The 18,913-nt window shown below is 39.9% G+C and overlaps 1 long non-coding RNA gene across 1 annotated transcript; it reads right to left on the bottom strand.

The window, feature by feature from the left end:
• Nucleotides 1-9,220: 9,220 nt before the first annotated feature.
• Nucleotides 9,221-13,432, bottom strand: LOC134520081 (uncharacterized). Its single transcript, XR_010072357.1, has 3 exons — nt 12,709-13,432; nt 10,622-10,731; nt 9,221-9,344 (listed from the first exon to the last, which is right to left on the bottom strand). It is a non-coding gene; the product is annotated as an uncharacterized LOC134520081 (long non-coding RNA).
• Nucleotides 13,433-18,913: the final 5,481 nt, after the last annotated feature.

The raw sequence follows: 18,913 nt of genomic DNA, 5'->3' as shown, positions 1-18,913 counted from the left end.
CAGAGAAGGTTCCAGGGTCTTTTGCTTATTTCAACCATGAACTCTGTTCTGTGCAAATAACATTTTAACCAGGATACTCTTTTTTTTCTTTACAACTAATGTAGCATTGCCAGGAAACCATCTTTTGGAGGAAGCTGCTTGGTTAAGAAAACCCAACAAAACAACAAAACAAAACAAACAAACAAAAACCAAACAGAAAACACTAGTAGCTTTGATTTGTGTAAACCAACAAGAAAGTTCTCCAGTGGAGAGTGATGAATTAAGACATTTATTCCACGTCAGCACTAAGGAATTTTGGAGGAAACCTTTCTGTAAATTACCACTGACCCAGAGGCAGTAGTGGAAGTGTCATTCTGAGTTGTATTGATAGAAGGCTGGAGTCTTTTGCTCTTCTGTCATTTTAAACAATTGGAAAATATCATAGGATGAAGTAGAAAGGACAAAAATTCAGCTGGGGAAAGGAAATTAAGTTAGAAAATATTTATGGTAGGAGATTAGAAAAGAGGGTAAGGTGCCTCTGGATTCAAGAACTAGAGAACTGTGTGTTTTTTCTTTTTAAAATGTAATAACTGACATTTTGCTATTTTCTTGTTTTGTTTTTCTTAATTTCATTACCTAAAGTGTCCTGCTTTGGGATTTAGTGGCCAGCCCAGAGCGAACCTTCAGGACGTGAAGGTAGACACGGTGTATTACTTGTTTTCAAGATTCATTGTACTGAGCAAAATGTCCCAGAAAATGCAGTGCTCCAAACCAAAAGAAACACTGTCTGTGTTGGAAGAGAGATGGGCCCTACAGTCTTCTTTCTTTCTTCCTGCAAAATACTGTTTTTTACTTGAAAAATAAAAAGCTGTTGTATATGTGTTTTAAATGGATTCATGTTGACTGTAGTTACATTGCCTTGTTAATATGGGCAAAGCAATTCCCCTGGGAATCAGTGAGCCAGAATTCTTTGTGGTTGTTGTTAAAACAGATAATCACCAATTGGTAATAGTAACTTGAAGATCACAAGATTCACAAGCACACTTTCTGTAAAGTAATATCTGAGTTCTAAGGATTCTTGGTGTGTTAGTAGAGCAGAGGACAAGGGACAAGTGACTGATTTTCCTCTAATCTTTCCTCTAAATCCTAATCCTCTAATCCCCCAAATTATACAGTTGGAAACAGTATTGTCATGGATCTAAAACTGGTGAGGAGAGGGGAAAGACAAGGAACGTGAGGTCACAACAAAACATGAGTAAGAAGTCGGGTGGCTGAAGGTTCCTTCAAGGACTAGCTTTGCTGAGGTCCACATTTACGGCCCTCAAAACCTTCCGCAGGATCCCTAAGCCTTCTGAACTTTCTGTTGTTGGTGAATATATCTAAACTGTAGAAGTTAGTGCTATGTACTGGTAGTCAAGCTAAGTCAAAGAGGCTCATACATTTAAACAGCACAAGGCAATGTATAGCAGAAATACGAGTTGGGGCCTTGCGGTGTGGTTGCATGGTATTGCAGCAGGCACCCTTTGTTCAGCTGCCCAGGAGGGCTAACTGCCAGGAGCAGATTGCTGAGCTAAAACAAGTGTACTCTTCTTATTCTTGCATTCAAAGCTAGTTCTCCCATCCCTTCATGGTGCTGTGTGAGCAATGAAGTTGTACCCCAAAGGTCTGGGATTTTTTATGCCTGTGAGCACCTCAGCCTTGAGGGTGCAGAGCAGTTAGTACAGGTCCAATCACGTCTGAGCCTTACCAGGCCCCTCAAAATAAACATTCTTCACACTGTTGCTTGCAGCTTCTCTCTGGTACGCATTCTCAGGGACTATTGAACAGTACTGACTGTGTAGCAAAGTTAGTGATAGTAGCTTTCCTTAACCAATATTTCAAACGTTAAAGTGTTCACGTTTGATACAGAAGACAGGAATTTCCAGCCTCTGGAGATTGAGAATAACATCTTTCCTTTAAATGGAACAATCAAACCACAAGCCTGCAGGCTTTTCAGAGGTGAGAGCTTTCTTCATTCTTCCAACTGAAGCGATTGCTGCATGCAGAATAAGATATAGAAAATGTTGGACTAAATAGCTAGTGACTGGGGTGCTCTTCCTGAAAGGAAGGAATATTGGATTCCTGGCCAGGTCTCAATATTCTCCCTGTAGTTTACTTTTGAAAGTTACACAGAAAAGTAGAAACAAGCTGTAGAGAATGGACTGTAACCAGGTTCAGTCTCTAGGTGTGTGCCCTCATCACTGGGCTAGAGGGTCTGGTTCCTTTTATTTTCCTGGCCTGATGCTCTGTTGGGCTTTTTGCACAGTGAAGAAAGGGTAATGTGGTCTCACCAGGGTGGAATATTCAGAGAGGTGGGAGATGCTCCGTGTGGCAGGGAAATTTGCATTTGAGCCCACATCTCTCTAACTGAGGAAAGAGTGGAACACAGGCCCACCACAATACACTGTCATATGAAAGACGGACATCTATATGATCGCTTTTTGAGAGAAAGCCTGCATTGTATTTTGTAGAGAGCCTAGGCCTGTGATGCTTGTTATGTGTTATTGTACTAAGCCATCTGGGCTCTCTGCTGTAGAAAAGCCTCTTGTTCATCCAGCTAGGCGTAAGAGCAAAATAAATGCTGAACTGCTTAGCTCTTTCCAGACTGTGCATACCCAGAGCTGTTTCTCCAGGGGAGCATTACATAGGGGAGCAAAGTAAAATTACAAGGTGCCTATGCAGGAACTGCGTGGGTAGCTTTCAAGATCATCTGTTTGGGACTTACAGGCCTGCATTCCTTACTGGATCTTGTTTACAGTCTTTAATTTCAGTATTTTCAATCACCTAGGGCAGTCTCTCCAATGGATAAAATGGGGATCATGCTCAATAAAGTTGGGTGTTATTTAACATTTCAGGATGAACACTAGATCTTACTATGTGCTCCCAATGCCTGTCCTCATCCCATAACTCAACGCAAAAATTAATTTTTTTCATATGCTTTTTTGGGTTACTCTTCCTTACAGTATCTGAGCTGTGTACAAACATTAAGGTGCTTATTGGAAAGAAGGTATGATGTCCATTATACAGATGGGGAAATTAAACAAGTTTGCCAAAACAAAGTTTATCCAATGTATCTATGAATTTAGAATGCCCAGTGTAAGACACCCAAGCTGGATATTTTGAGAATATTTAGCACCATACATTCAAACCACAACTATGTTCAGTTAGGTTCACAATTAACCATGCTCAGGATCATTCTAGATGTCAGATTCCAGATATCTCAAGTTCAGCACCCAGCAAATAAGGAATGCAGACTCAGTGTCTGTCCCTAAAATACAGTTAACGTTTGTTATACTACGGTGAATGTGGAGACCAAATGAAATTGTCTTAGTCAGTTTTCATTCTGTAATGCCCTAGCTTTTGAGAGTTTCTTTGCGATCTTCGTGCTTTTTATGGCTTTCGTGTAAAAAGTCCTAAAGTTTAAGAAAGCAAACAATGGTAAAAATAGCAAAGGTCCCTCTGAATAACAGCTTGCTCTTCCATAGTATTGACATCCTCACCCCCAACAGGTATCACACCAGAACTTGCTGGAAGTGCACTCTCTTACCTCGTCTAGGTCATTAATAAGGACATGAGGAGCTTTGGCCCTTGTATGGATTCCTGAGGAACACCACGAGTAACCAGGCACCTTTTTGGTGGACTTTGCACTCCTGATCAACACCCATTGTATCCCATAGCCCATCCGATTATCCACCCACCTTGTGGTACGTTTTTCCACTCTATATTTCACCAGTTTGACTGTAAGGGCAGTGTGGGAGACCATGTTGAAGGCCTCCCTAAAGTCAAGATAAATGGCGGGCACTGCTCTTCCTCCTCTGCTGAGCCAGTCTTCCCATCAAAGGTTTGCCTTGGAAAAGCCACATTACACCAGCTGTTCTCAGTCACCTTTGTGTCCCCCAGGTGCTTGGAAATGTCTTCCAGGAGTATTTGCTCCACAATCATCCTTGGGACAGAGGTGAGGCTGACAGACCTCTAGTTCCTTGGCTCTTCCATTCTGGCCTTCTTGAAGTTGCAGCTCTTCAGCTTAGTGTAACCTTCTTGCTGTGCTGTGCGAAGAGCAGTGATTACTGATGCATTTAAATGGTCTGTGTCTAACATCTCAGAACACGTATGTATGTGCATGTGAGAAAGAAGAAGTCAAGCACTTGAAAGCCTGAGAGACCAAAAGTTAAATAATCTAAGGAAAAATGCAGCAAAGGAGAGCATTTTAAAAAGAAGATATTTTATGTGGTATTCTTGCAAATCTATTATTTAAAAATTGTGCAAATTCTACAGTCTAGTGCATGTGAGTGTCCAGTTTTAATGTTCATTAGAGCTTAAAATAATGACTTTACAGCTGCTTTATGTATGGATGTCAACATGATCGTAAACATGTAGTTATAACCAACATTACAATAATTCCTTCCCACAGGACCTATCCAGACAGCATAGCTGGCCATTATCCTAATCCGGGCTGATCAGCCTGATGAACACTGGGCGCTTGGTTTCCTACAATTCTGTCAGCACTTCTGGTTAGTTAGTAGATTAAAACTGCTAGATAATACATTCATTGTATGTAAGCTGGAAAAAAAAAAAAAAAGATAAAGGAGTTTGCTGGAGCTTCAAGTGAGTAGTGCAGAAAACTGGAACACTTCCCCACATAGAACGTCTATAAACAAGAAAATTTTAATTTGATACATTTAGACTTCTTGAGAAGTTTTATCCAATAGCTACCCATGGCAAAGTACAGAAGGAGCATCTACTGTTTCCAACCTGGTATTTTGCTGAATTCGTTTTGCTGCTTCTGGAGATTACTATCCTTTTCTAAAGAATAGACCTGTAAGAGGGCAGATAGTCAATGGCAACGTTTCATCAACTTTGTGGGTATGTAGAAAAACTTGTGTTTCTTGGGGGGCGTGGTCCCCGTTGTAGGAAGTGATGCTAGTATCTTTGTGCTCGTGGCAATTACACGTCTCTTGGGCTACCTTAATAAAACATTCCTTCACGTACTGAAGAAGAAAGAGTTTATCCAGCATTAGAATATGACTCATTTCCAGCCAGATATTTTTCAGAATACGCTACCTTGTGTTTTCATTTTATTTATTGACTTCCTGTTTTTTCATATTAAGGCATATTTGTGCTGTAGTGGAGTAATTTCTCTGTAATAAATAGCACTTGGTATAGCGAATAATTCTGTTTCTTTTTCTGCTTGCAGGTTGCCCACAGATATCTAAGAATTTTCTCCTAGTCCAAAATTATTGTAACGTAATTTGTAGGTGTTACTATAGAAATAACGTAACTATATTGTTACAGAGTAAAATACCTCAAGTGAAACTGTTGTTCCCTTTGCAGATCACTCTTAACTCCATGGTATCAACACATGTTATCAACAACTAAGCAAAGTATGAGGCTTAAACATTCTTCTATTTTAATACATTTCAGTGCCTGGCTATTTTACTTTTTCACTCTTAGTAGATGCTTTACATTTTAAATTGGAAAAAAATAGTCAGGACTGTTTTCTTCTTGGCATTATTAATAAGTCAGAAGTGTTTATAAATGGCCGGAATACCTATTAGTTAGCTTTCAAATTTGTAAAATAATATTGGCATAAGAAACAGAAGTTGTGAAGTGATATATGATAAGAGTTTATTCCACAGTGTTACCAGAATCTTTGGTAAAATGAGCTAACTTGAATAATGTGCATTTTAATATAGTTAAGTGCAGGCTAATATTTCTAGGAGAGAAAAACGTATATGAGTTATCTGATGGAGGACTGCATTATGAAAAGTAGTGATACAGAAAAGCAATTAAGAGCACGCAGAAATTCTATCCTTGTGGATAAATGTGGGAGCACACCGTCTTGGTCTGATACCGAGAGAAAAATTGAGAAACTGGTTATGCAGGACTATATGGGTTGATTTGGGATCTAGAAACCCTTCATAGAGAAGAGGCTTAAAAAGCTTAATCTCTTTAGCCCATCAATGAGTCATATAAGAGCTAAGTCACCTAGAATTACATAAGTAAAGAGAATAATTGTAATAGAAATCTTCAGTTTAGCAGACAAATCTTTTAAAAGACATAGTGTTTGAAAGCTGAGCTACGAGACACTTTTTGATTAAAAAAACCCCAAACCAAAACAAAAACAAACAAAAAACCTCCTTAGACTAAGTAAGCCTTGGGAAAAATTTAGGTAGATAGGCCTGTGAAGTATTCCTTGTCACCTGAAATCTTTAAATCAAGAAGGTGGATTTTTTCCAAAGGAAGTGTTCTAGCTTCAACAGAAATGACATAGACATCACTTGATCTAATTGTCACCTGCACTGTGCAAAAGGTCAGGCTGGAGAATCACAGTGCTGTCTTCTGGCCTGAAAACCTGTGGTGCTATGAAACATCGAAATAGAGCAAAATGACCCTTTAAAGTGTTTTATAGGAATTTTAGAATATCTGCCATAATATTCATATAGTTTGTGGTTAGAGACTGCAATGAATGTATTTTTTAAATAATTTAAGTTAGCAGACATTTTTAGCTATATTACAGGGGCTTTTTCCTGTTTGTATTGCTAATTTTTGATGAATAGTCACTAGAATTACAGTATCTCTTATTTTAGGCTACCCAGCCCCTTTCCCCTGATAAAATTCTGATTCCTTTCTTTATTGGTTTATCAAATCTTTTAAGACTGATATTTCTATACTGGGTGCTCAACTCAGGATAACTTTCTGGAAACCATATTTCTGTATTTGGTAGTGAACATAAACAACATCAAAAGCAAAATGACTAAAGCTAATAAGAACAAATGCTGATGCAAGAAGTAGTTCCAAAATATTAGACAGATTGGTGGGATAATTTGGAGATTTACCAGGAGATTTCCTTCTCTTTTATATTATAAAGTCTCCATGGCAGAACTTATTTTCTTATGTGTTGATAAAATATGAACATGCTTTTGGACGTTTATAAGTGCTAATCACAAAATAACAAAGGTAATGAACATTGTAAGACATTTAGCTGGCAACACATAATAATCCCAGTGTCAGATAACCTCTTTTTTCCAGTATGCATATGTAGGTTTTATTAATGAAACTCAAGCTGCACCTAATTACTAGTAACAGAAAATCACTGGCATTTACCTCCCACGTACAGAGCCACACCTTGCCCTCCAGGAAACGCAGAGAGCTTCCCAAGAACTATCCCTAGCTCTGGCCTAGATTTCAGCCTCTTTTACAGCATTTTACAGTAGAAGCTTGTCAGCCAATCCTGTCTGGTGCACAGGGTTTGACTGAGCAAAGAAATAAAAAAAAAAAAATCTGGTCTTGAGTTAGACCTTTTATTATATTACAGTTGCTCTTTTACTTGGTCTGCGTGGTTCAGCAAGTTTGATGTTCTACCCAACACAGACTGATGCCAAAGACTCTCTCTGTTCCCTACAGTAAAAGACAGGACAGAATCAAAAGCACCATTTCAGTAGAAGTTTCTGTACAAGATGACAAGGAAGACTTAGCTAAGATAATATTTTCCTTTGTCTATATTTCCAATTTGATCATATTTTCCTCCTGCTTGGGAGAATATTTTATTTCCTAAATTGGTGTGGGATTATTTATGAACGAGAAGGTACAACATGGTTACCTTTGTCAGGAGAGAGTTGTGCTAAATCGTTCAAGCTCTATTCTTTTATTTCACCAGGAGAGTTTTAAATGCATCTGAAAAGAAATTACAGCATTTAGTCTGATGCCAGGATTGTGTCCCTCAGCTGGGGATGCATCTGGTCACGGCCTCTGCAATTCAACTTCAAATGTAAACGTGCAGTACTAGTGCCAGGATGGGATTCAGGAGACCTGTCCTGTCCCGAGTTTCTTCCTCACAAATACTTCATGGGTAGGCTCTGGTAAGTCCATTTGTGCCGTATTCTTCTACAAAATTAGTGTGGAAGCACTTTTGCCTTATAGGGGTAAATAAACATAACATATATTCTAGAAAGAAAAAAAAGGGCCCAGCAAATCTCGTAGGGAGTGCTCTCCTGGGAAGCAGGGTCACTGAAAAGGAGTTGGAGACTGATAGACCACCATCGCTACTTATCTGCCATGGTGACTAGAATAGGGAATATAACTCTTGATTGCCCAAGCAAGTAAATATTAAGAAAGAATAGAGAGGTTTATACTTCCTCTGCATCTGGCACTGATGCAAGGCAAATTGGAATGTTGTACTTGGGGTTTGTGCCCTAAATTCAAAAAGGGTGATGAAAAATTAGAGGGATCTCATAGAATTGACATGAGACGTGATTAAAGGATTAGGCTACTCTCCTAATATGGGGCTTAAGGAGTTCCACCTATTTAGCTTATCAAAGAGAAAGTTAATGGGGGCCCTTTATGTACCTTTTTATGTCATAAATACACATTTAAAAATACATGCTTTGCTCTAACAGGCAAAGATCCAAGACCTGCAATCTTAATTTATAGTTACCCATAATTAACCATTGAGAGGGTTACCAAGAATTATGGTAACTTTTCTGTTGATATTTATATCAAGATAGGATGTTTCCCCCTTAAAATGATAAAATCTAGTTCAGACAGCAACTATTTCAGGGAAATCTTCTCCATTATACAGGAAGTCAGACTAGAAGATCACACAGGTCACTTCAGGCTTCCTAATCTGTTAATTAAATAGTTTATATATATTCAGTTTAATTGTTTCTGTGATTATTAATAAACAGTATTTTTAATGTTTCATGTTTGACTGCAGCCTCACCTAATCTCAATTATTTCTTACTGTATGTGGGTGGTGGGACTTTGTCATCCTACCAGCACCTCCACCTTCATCCCTAAGGGTTGCATCATTATCTCATTACACAACCTGCAGGGTTGATATTGTTGATACGGTGCCAACCACAGAATCCCTGAGAGATGGTGTGATGGCGTTGCTGGAGATCCCAACAAAACTGCCCTAGATCCTGCACACAGGTTATTTGTCACCACCAAGTTATGTTGTATTTTTTTAAAACTTAACTAGAATATACTGCTTAGAGGATTGTAGTCTCTTTGCAGGTCTCTCTTGAGGATTTTTAGCATGCAATTCTAGATTTTTTTTACAACTAAATGTATAATTGTCCAGGCTGAGGCTGATACTTAAAATTTTGCTCTCAGTCGATCATTCAGCTGTATTTTGCTTGGTAGTCCTGGGAACAGGCTGCCACGCTGACAAGGATGAACATCTCTGCATCCATTGGCCATGCTGTTGTTTCTCTGGGCACCCGTCCAGCTTTGCGTGGAGAGCAGTCCATGAGGAAGAAGTCCGTCTTTTTGGTGACACAATGATTTGCTTTACTTTGGGCTCACGATCTTTCATCCTATTATGCCTGTTGGCAGAAATTAAATAAGGCAATTTTGTTGTTTCAGGTGAGGTGTCCGTCTGGTACCCTCACGTACTGGCTGTATTTCTAGGTATTATCCTGCCTTGGGAAGAGGCAGGTGCTTCACAACTCTCTGCAGTTCAAAATTCTTTGAGAAATGCTGTTCCCTTCATGTTTGTTGTTTCCAGTTTTCTCATTTCAAAAAGCAAGCTGCAGCAGATAACCCTCCTCACTCTTTTTTGTTGTCCGGCATTTTGGTGACAGTTAATCTCCTGTTAGCTTCCTGAACCACCTGGCCTTTAAATACTTCCTATATTTCCAAGAATTTTTAACAGTCACTACCTGAAATGTCAATGCTACTGGATGTTCCAGTGTATTCTCAAACCAAGCTTCCACCTAATGTGATTTGGAAAAGACATTACATATGTGTAGTACTAGCAGAGGACTGCGTGGCAGAAACCAAACGATATACTTAGGGTGAGAAACATTTCGAAGTTTTTCAAGAAAAGCTTTGTTACTAGGTAAAGGCTTAGCACGAAGCCAGGATAATCTTGTGACTAGTAATATATTAAACTCGGAAGAATTGTTTAGGAGCAGAACTTGCTGTAGTATACCAGAAGGAAACTCACAGAGGGAAGGAAATGAATGGTTTGAGTCTGTTAATAGTAAATACTCTTTATCCTTCCAGCCATAGGAATACATTTTACTTGTGCCACTACTACATATCCTAGACCAAATGTGAGAACCATGATACTTCAGGGAGCTAAACATATAAAACTCTCATGACAGAATTAAGTTCTGGGACAGAGCTTTTTTTTTAATAAGCCTAAAGAAGAAAAAAACAGAAGTAGGGAGTGACGGTGAAGTAAGCTAGGGCATCTGATACCTGCAATGGAGGGAAACGGCTGAGCTGCATGGAAAGCCAATCATTTGGTAGAGTCTAGGGTATCTGCAGTGACAAACTCCTTCTGGGAGTATTTAAAACAGAAAATTCAAAGCAGTAACAGATACAAAACTGTATAAACAATGAAAGAAATAGCATGTGGGTTTTTTCTTGAAGAACAAAAACATGAGTTCTAATTGAGAATACTGGCAAAAAGTGTCTAAGTGTGAAATATTTTAAAGGCTTATGCCTTTGAATGTATTAGGTCCAATTTCCAAGGCTGTTGAGAATTTGCCAATTGCGTCATTTTCAGTTGTAATTATGAGAGATTACTGTCAGAAAAGCTGACTTTCATTTTTGAAGCCAAATCCTGAGAAGATGCTGGAAAACCAGGACTCACCCTCAGTATTTCTGATGATCCTTTAACAGTTTCTTCTGATGGAGTAATACTGGTAACATAATAGCTTTGCTAGAGAGCTTTTGAAAACTGGTCTCTCAAGCTTAGAAAATCTGTGTGAAGAAAGTAATAGTTATCATTCAAACTTGATGCCAGACTCTAATTGTAACTTCAAACACAACAAGAACACAGCATCAACAGGATATTATGGGTTTTTTTATGTCTTTGGTACACCGTAATAGCTACACCTACAACCTCTTAGAAGAAACATATTTCTCTTCTCCTGAATACTTTGCACAAATATGTATTAATTTGTGCGGTGCATTCATAAATTTGTCCACAGTTTAGCTTTTATGGTTTTTTTACTCAGTTGATCTTATTGTCACGCTTCATACAATATACACCTAAATTAGAGTTGACTTCAAAAGCTGTTAGCCCTTGAAATTTCCCTTGCTTAGGGAAGATAGCGAGCTTATGGTATACGTGGTAAGGGCCATGAAGCTGCTCAGTTTCACTTTGCCTTTACCGCATTGGTTTAACTAATCTAATCAAATTGGTTTTGCTCAATAATGTTATGTTTAAGAGTGTCACTTGATCCCACAAAGCACTGGGCTCATATACCCAGAGAAGACAGGGACCACGAAATAAAAATTAGTTTCTTATCTGCAATACTGTTTCATCTTTACGGCAACTATCTAGCTGACAGTCATTTTATTTGAACTACCAAACTAAGCCCACGAACACAAATAGCATTATTACATGTTTTTCAAAGCAGCAAAACCACATACTTCATTCCCCATTTCTTGTATACATGCTGATTGTTAAAAATTAGGGCACTGGAAACAAAAGGAGTTTAGCATTAAAGAAATACTGTGTTTTATTAAAAAAAAACCAACCTTGAAACTCTAAGTTCTGTGCTCCTGCAGGGTCCTAAGCAATGCTCTCTCTCTCAAAAAAAAAAGAAAACGAACAACAAACCACAACACCCCAGCTGTATATTTTGACATACAATATAGATTTGACTTGCAAAAAGCAGGGTTATTGAAATTTCCCTATAGTTTTCCAGTAGAGGCACAGACTTCCTTAAGAACATAATGTATGGAAAATATATGTGAACTTGTATTTTGTAGTCATATATGTGGCTTTCTTAGAAGACTTCTCTACACTCAGGGACTGCAAATCACTCAGACATATTAGCATATGTTAAAAATATTTCTTTTAAAGGGGCTTTTCTGAAAATGTTTGTAGTTTTTTTCTCGGTATGACCTGCAATGGACAGGTGGTGCAGATCCCATATGAAATATAATTTGAAATTAATGAGGAGGCCTTAGTTAGGGTACGCACTCCCATGAAGCATTTTCCTGAAACACCCACTATTATTTGGAGTTTGTTTTATTTGAAAGGGTCTATGTTGTCAGACATTTTGGTGACCAATAATGAAGGACAGAGGGGGACTCTTTCTTAAAGAGTTAAAATAGGACTATGAGGAGCTGTGTATTTGTGGCAGAGATGAACTCACCCATTAAGAGTGTAACAACCTCTCCAGGTTGTACATTATGCACATTATCATACAGTGACTTGATACTCTGTCTTGTTATGCAATCCTAGGAATGGAAGAAGCATAAGGAGTCATCCAAAGGAAAGAGTTGGAAACTAATTTTGCTGTTAGCAGAAGAATAGTACCTCTGTTCTTTTAATTTCCACTTTGCTGCATGGTGCCAGTACTAAAGACCTGCAGAGATGCTTGGGAATGAGATCCCTCATCTTGGCTTTCCCATTGGTTTTTCACAGCATTTAGCAGGCAGAGTGCACCCAGGATGTGTTCTTAGTCCTCGAGGGAGATCTTGAATCTCCCTGGAGAAGAAAAGATTCTTTCTATCAGCACCACTCATCTTCCTCAGTGCTAACAACACAAGGTAGGACTGAGGAGATACAGATTTCAGTCTCCGTTCTGCCAGAGACAGGCTTTGAAAGAATATCTTAAATTACTGAGATGTAAAAAAACCCCACCCGTAAAGGTGGGGGTATCACTTCTTCCTGATTTGGGCACTGAAAGTAAAGCTATGAACATCAAGAGAGAGAGTGCTCACCAAGAGAAGGTTCATCTTTGCCCGGCTCCTGCATGGTCCTGCCTCAGAGAGGTTCTTCTGGCAAAGAAACTGCCCACACACTAACAGCCACTCTGGCAGCGCTGGGGACAAGGCTGTGGTCAAGCCAAAGATGTGAAACTCCTGCTGGGGACATTTCCACTGTGTCGCGACTACACTGCCATCCTCTAAACACGATTTGCGTCATAGATGACGGAAGGTTCAGATTTTATCCTTCAGGTTTTATGGGTGATTCCCGGGTCTTTGAAGTTCTGCTCCCACTGAAGATGAAGGCAAATTCCGACTGATATTAATGGGGTTAGGATGTGTCCTTGTCTCCATTTTTGCTGTTATTTCCTTTGTTGCAGTAGACCTATTCCTTTATTAAAGCTTTTGCCTGGGGGAAAAAGAAAAGCCACATTACTAAATAAATTATGAAATATTTACATTTGTGAAGCCAAGCCCTTATGGCTAGCTCCTCCTCTGATATTAAGATGACACTTTTTATAGAGCTACAAGTTCTATACTGCCCTTATTCCTCTGTGGGATCCAAGACCAGGAGGTGACAAAACAGCAGGCCACCATGAGCCAAGTGACAGTAAGTATTATCTAGGAATGCTTGCTGATTTTGACTTGGTGCAGTGAGAAACAACTGTATTAGACCACTGGTGTTTTGTTTAGTGCTGGAGAGCAAAGCAGGATCAGAGATGAAACCAAAGAAAATGCAAACTGGGGAGGTTTCTAAACTAAACTTGATTTTTGACTGAGAATAAAAGGCCGTATGTTGTAGATATATCTGTAGTAATAATGCCAAGAGCAAAGTGTTAAAGGCATCAGTTTGCTAATCACTATTTATGTTCTGTTTATGTTCTTTTTGTACTTGTATTTGAATTTGCTTTTTTGCCTGCAGTTCTTTCAATGCCAGAAGAATAAATGAAGCTAGCTTTAGTGCCACGATCCGTAATGAAATGTTCTGTGGTTACTCTTGTGAATGTTTTGCATCTGTTGTTTTCATTGTATTTTTGTATTGGCTTTAAACTTTAATAGTAGCTCCCTTCTTTTAAAAAAATTGTTTAGCGTGTTGTTCAAATATGTGTGGTTCAAACTGTTTAGCTTAGCTTATGAATTTCTCCCTCCTGCTTTTACATATGTAATGCTTTTGGCTTTGCCTTGCCCCACCTCTTGTAGGTTCGGTAACAGACAGGTAGCAACTTTCTCTCTGGGTGTTGGTTGGTTGATTGTTTAACACTGGGCTAAGTCATTTCAGTTTCTGCTTTTCATTTTTATCTCTTTGTCCATAGCCTATGAAGGCTGTATCTGTAAAATGGATAAATGTTAAGTAATTATCATAGAAATGTTACATCCTTTTAACTGGATTTCTGCACAGTTAACTCCTAATGGTTCTCTGTCACTAAAGTCAAGGTCTCTGACCTCCCTGATGTTACTTCTGCTCTTCCCTTGCTTTTTCTCGTCCATTCATGTTCAGTTGTCTTCTTCCCTCTCCTCCATTTCTCCTGCAAGCTCCCTTTGCTCCCATTTCTCTTGTTCTTCTCACCTTTTGGCAGTAAAGAGGAGGGCAGGTTGGTAGGCGGCTGGCAACACAACTGTACGTAATTGTCCCTATTTGCTGTGTGGCATTTCTTCCATGGTCTTTCCTTGCAAATATCCCATGCGAAATTGCCAGTTCCCTCATTCTCACCTTGACTTTCATGAAAGAAATCTTTGGAGTAGTTAGAAAGCAAGAGAGGAAAAGATGCAGACTTCCTTTGCACAATGTCTAGGATTTACAAGGTCAGTACAGAAAATGGAGCAGCTTTCAGAGCAGGGAAGGAAACAGTTCCTGAAATGTGTGCTGAGCCGGGCATTTTAAATCCTCAACACAAAGTGGTGGACAGTGGTGCTGAGCATACCCATAAAGTGCAAAAATACGTTTTTAAATAGATGAAGAGAAATAATGATTTTTAGCTTGCAGAATCTTATCCCAAAAAGGAAGCTTGAAAAAAAGATAGACACACTTGGAACTAAATACTCTCACACTTTAGAAAGTCAGAAGTAGGAACAAAAAGAAAACCTTTTAATGATATGGCTTGTAGTGAGCTTTTGCCAGGTTTTGAAATGTAATGGGGAAACGCTGTACTGCCGTAGTGTGACATGCCTATTTGTGGGCATTAATACATGTGAAGACAGATTTTTGTGTTACTGTATTATGATGCACAACTGTGTGATAAAATAGGCAATGGTACTGCAAGTGTGCTACAGTGAACCACTTGTAGCAATCGCCAGCGCTCTAGCAGGCGACATTAAATACTATGCTCTGCTCCAATAAAGCTTTGAATATTTGAATATCAATTTGTAGTTCCCAATCTGCAAAGGGATCAAAGGAAGGGAAGAATGTTCCTTACTTTTATCCGTTTTACAGGAGAATCAGAATAGTCACCAGATTCCTTGTGTAGAAATGTCAAACAAACTCAACTAAAAAAAAATAAAGGCAAGAGGATTTACAAAATCACTTGAGTAAAAGTCTAATACAGCTGTTTATAAAAAAGCAAGATACATTTTTCAAGTCCTAATATTTTGTATTTAACAGTTTGAGAAATATGAACGTATCAAATATGCATAGAATAGCATACTCTTAATACTGGGATAAATCAGTTAAAACGCATGAAGATAAGCATACAATTAAACAATTATATTATGATCCAGCTCCTGTCTGAGGCCAGGATCCAAAAGCGCTACAACTGATTTCTGAGTTCATATGCAGCTTCTTTACTACATTCATGCCAAATTCATAAGGATTATGAGAAAATGCAGCAGATTAGGCCTTTGATCTGGCATCTCCAATCTAAATAGAGAAGTGTCAGATGTGGCTAAGCTACTCAGGTTGTCGGGGTATCTAGACAACGCTGATGTTGGTAGCCTAGCTTGAAATTTCAGACCAGGTTCTCTGCCTCATACTATGGAGAATTTATTCCCTGCTACAAGGTGGCTTTTTTCCACGCTTTGCCTAACATAAATTTCTATTCATCTCCATTCTCACTTTTAAATTCCTGTCCTTTTAAGAAATCTCTTGTGAAATTAAGGAGGTGCATCATATTCTTGCATCACATTCTGAGCACAGTTAGGCTTTAGCTTACACTGAGCTTTTAGAAGCCACTGCCAGCACTCCTCTGCCTCCCGAACATTTTACCCAGGGCACAGGCAGCTTACATGTTCTGAAGTAATTACTATACTAAGTACCCAGTGACGTATCTTTCCCAGAAACTGAAAATAAAGGTATGAAATAGATCCACGCAATAATTTATGGGCGTTAACGTATGGGTGTAAGTTTCTCTGGGGATAATTATGTGACTATGCTAATAACACCAAGGATGCTTGGATACATTAAAACAAATTCTCACAATGATGTTCTTGAGCTTTTCATTACTGTCAGGACTCAGGAGTGTATATATTTAAACAGGAGAGAGGGATGAGAGAGGCCCATATGTCTTTGCAAAACCACCCTCTCCCTTCACACCGCAGGCGAGCCGAGGAAGCCCTGTTTGACACAGGCGCTCACAGTAGTTGTCTTTAGTGGAAACTTCCCGTTTTGAGAGCAGAAGACTACGTGAAGTGTGCTGAGAGGGGAGCAGCTGGGTGGTTTGCAAGGCTAGCTGGGAGAATGGGCACTGCTGGCCGTGAAACGACCACAGCCCCCTGGGCTTTGCAGGACTTCTGTACTTTTAAAAGGTGCAGTCTAGCACACTTTGAAGTAGACTTTGCTGGGGTTCAGAAATGCCCCTGCAGACCTCCATGACAGGTCCAAGTGCCAGGCTAAGTTAGCATGCCTCGGAGAAGGGAAGGTTCCCAGCTCCGTCAGAGAAATTTCTCCCAAAGCTTCCCTTGACTTGCTGACAGACAGCTGGCACCGAGCCGCCGGCATCCTGGAGAAATTCTCCAGTACATTGCTCATCATTCCCATCATGAGGAATCAGTATATTTTCAGTTGCTGTGGAGCCACCAGAAGCAATCCCACCATAAAGGCTGCCCTGTGAAGTGGGCTCAGGCTTGAATGCCTGTTTCCCAGTATAGTAATTGCCCAGCTGGAATTAAACTTCACACAGTTTAAATTCTTATGCCTTCCAATTTCTTCGGGGTTTTTTCTTTTTTTTTTTTTTTTTAGCTTTTCTTTTAGTGATGCTAATGTCTGACCCTTTGACCTCTTGCATTACGTCTGTGTAAAATTGCACTCTTCCAACACAGCAAACCACTACCCTAACGATCCACAATTACCAGTGTTACAGAAGCATCCTCGGGGATCCAGGGGTTTATAGAAAAACCATCAGGGTTTTTTTGGAGCGGTGACAGGGAGAGAGAGTTCTGCCCTTGCTCTGGGGTGGCAGTGGCTGCGGTGAGGGTGGGTGAGAGGGTGGGTGAGCGAGTGGCAGGCATGTATTGCGAGAGGCTGTATTTGCATTTCCTGCCCTTTGTGAGTTTGTCAGGTGTGCTGGGACCCAGTCTCGGCTTGTGGAAATGATTACAAGGCAATTTATACCTACTAACAATGATCCCTGCTGTTTGTCACAAACTTGGCTGCAGTACAGTAATGTTTAGTGGATTAATAACGTCTGCTTTTGGCCTCTCCTACTCCCTCGGCAGACAATTTTCATGTATAATAAACATTTCCATTTAGACTAACTAGAACAGAGCCCAAGGGTCAGAATAGCCATACCTGCGCAGTGAGAAGAGACTCCGGGTTTCCAGATGGGAGACCATCTTTCTCCCCTCTCCGTGCCAGGGTCCAAGACTCCTGCCCTTTTGCAGGATCAGCTTTGCTGGACAGGTTCCCCCGAAACCGCGGTGGGGGCAGCGCCAGATGTCCCCTTCTGCAGGACAAGGTCTGTCCAGTCAAAGGAGTCGCAGTGGGCAGCAAAGGCAGCACAGAGTCACTGGGACAGGTGGATATTTGTTGAACATTTGGCATTTTGAAAAAGAGCAGCACATTTTAAAATTAAAAACTCTATGAATATATATATATATAAAAACATGCAAAAATATTTCACACCAACAGTTGATCACGGTGCGTGCTGTGAGGGCATACGAGGTTGAGTAAGTAGCGTGTGGTCTTGACTTTGCACATGAAGCCTGAGGGTTCATGTTCAAAATGTTCACGTTCGCAAACCCTTCAAAAATCTGTATGGTTTATGTTGTTGATTATCAGTCTCTTTCAGGAAACAAAGAGTCTGCCCATGTTTCATAATGTGTGTAGTAGAAATACCGGGATATGCAAATATGGAAGTTACACAACGAAAGCAAAACTGAATTAAAGCTGTTTACAGTAAAAAAATGAGAGAACCAGAACTGCAGCTTTTTTATTGCTACACCACTGAAATGAGTGTGTGCACAACCTGGCTATTTAGGCGCTTGTAATGTTGCGTGGTACAACTGTTTCCCTCCATCTTCCCACTGCTGTTTATGCCTCCTCAGTAACACCTAAAATGAAGGCTACCAATCTTGGGTATAATGAAAGAGGAATGTTGTAATTAGTCTTGTGAAGCTTTATGAGTTATCAATTGATCAAATAATTACGAATAGCAATCAGCACTTAAAGTGATGGACTGATGACTCTTAGCCTGGGGAGCAGGACTACGGCAGCACTGTTGTGACAGCCGGTGGATGGAGAAGGAGACTCTTTGCTATTGAACTCTGTGACCCAAGTGCTGTGGCTGAGCATCTGCCACAAGAAATACAAGTCGTGTCGCAGGTCCAGGTGCGCTCTGATGCAGCAGGGTGAACCTCACCAGCACTGTCTCCGGTGAAGGATTTCTCGCCATTCCTGTAACACTGAGGTCACGCGTATGCAGAGCTGTGGGCAAGAAATAAGAGTTCAGACAGGTAGGTTAGGTTAGTGTCTGCCAGGAAAAGATGGGCAAGAGAAATCAATTTTATCTTGGCTTATCTGAGCGATGCCCTACCGTCCCACTGCTCAGAGCTCCGTGTCACCGTCAATTATCACTGCCACAAATAGGTGTTGCTTGACCACAGCTAGTGAAACATGAGAAGTATATATGTAAACAATTTGACAAGCAGCAGAGAAAAAACATTATGGAGCAAATTATTTATCAAATGTTATTTTTGATAGGAAAAATGCCAGGAAAAGAAAAAGACCTATATTGTGCAGAAGAGCCAAGCTGGCTAAATTATTTTCATTGAGACTTGGGTTTGCCTTTGA

The sequence above is a fragment of the Chroicocephalus ridibundus genome, chromosome 8 (assembly GCF_963924245.1).
Source record: "Chroicocephalus ridibundus chromosome 8, bChrRid1.1, whole genome shotgun sequence".
NCBI classification, from domain to species: domain Eukaryota; kingdom Metazoa; phylum Chordata; class Aves; order Charadriiformes; family Laridae; genus Chroicocephalus; species Chroicocephalus ridibundus.
Note: the sequence above shows the minus strand (reverse complement) of the source record. Positions and strands in the feature narration are given on the sequence as shown.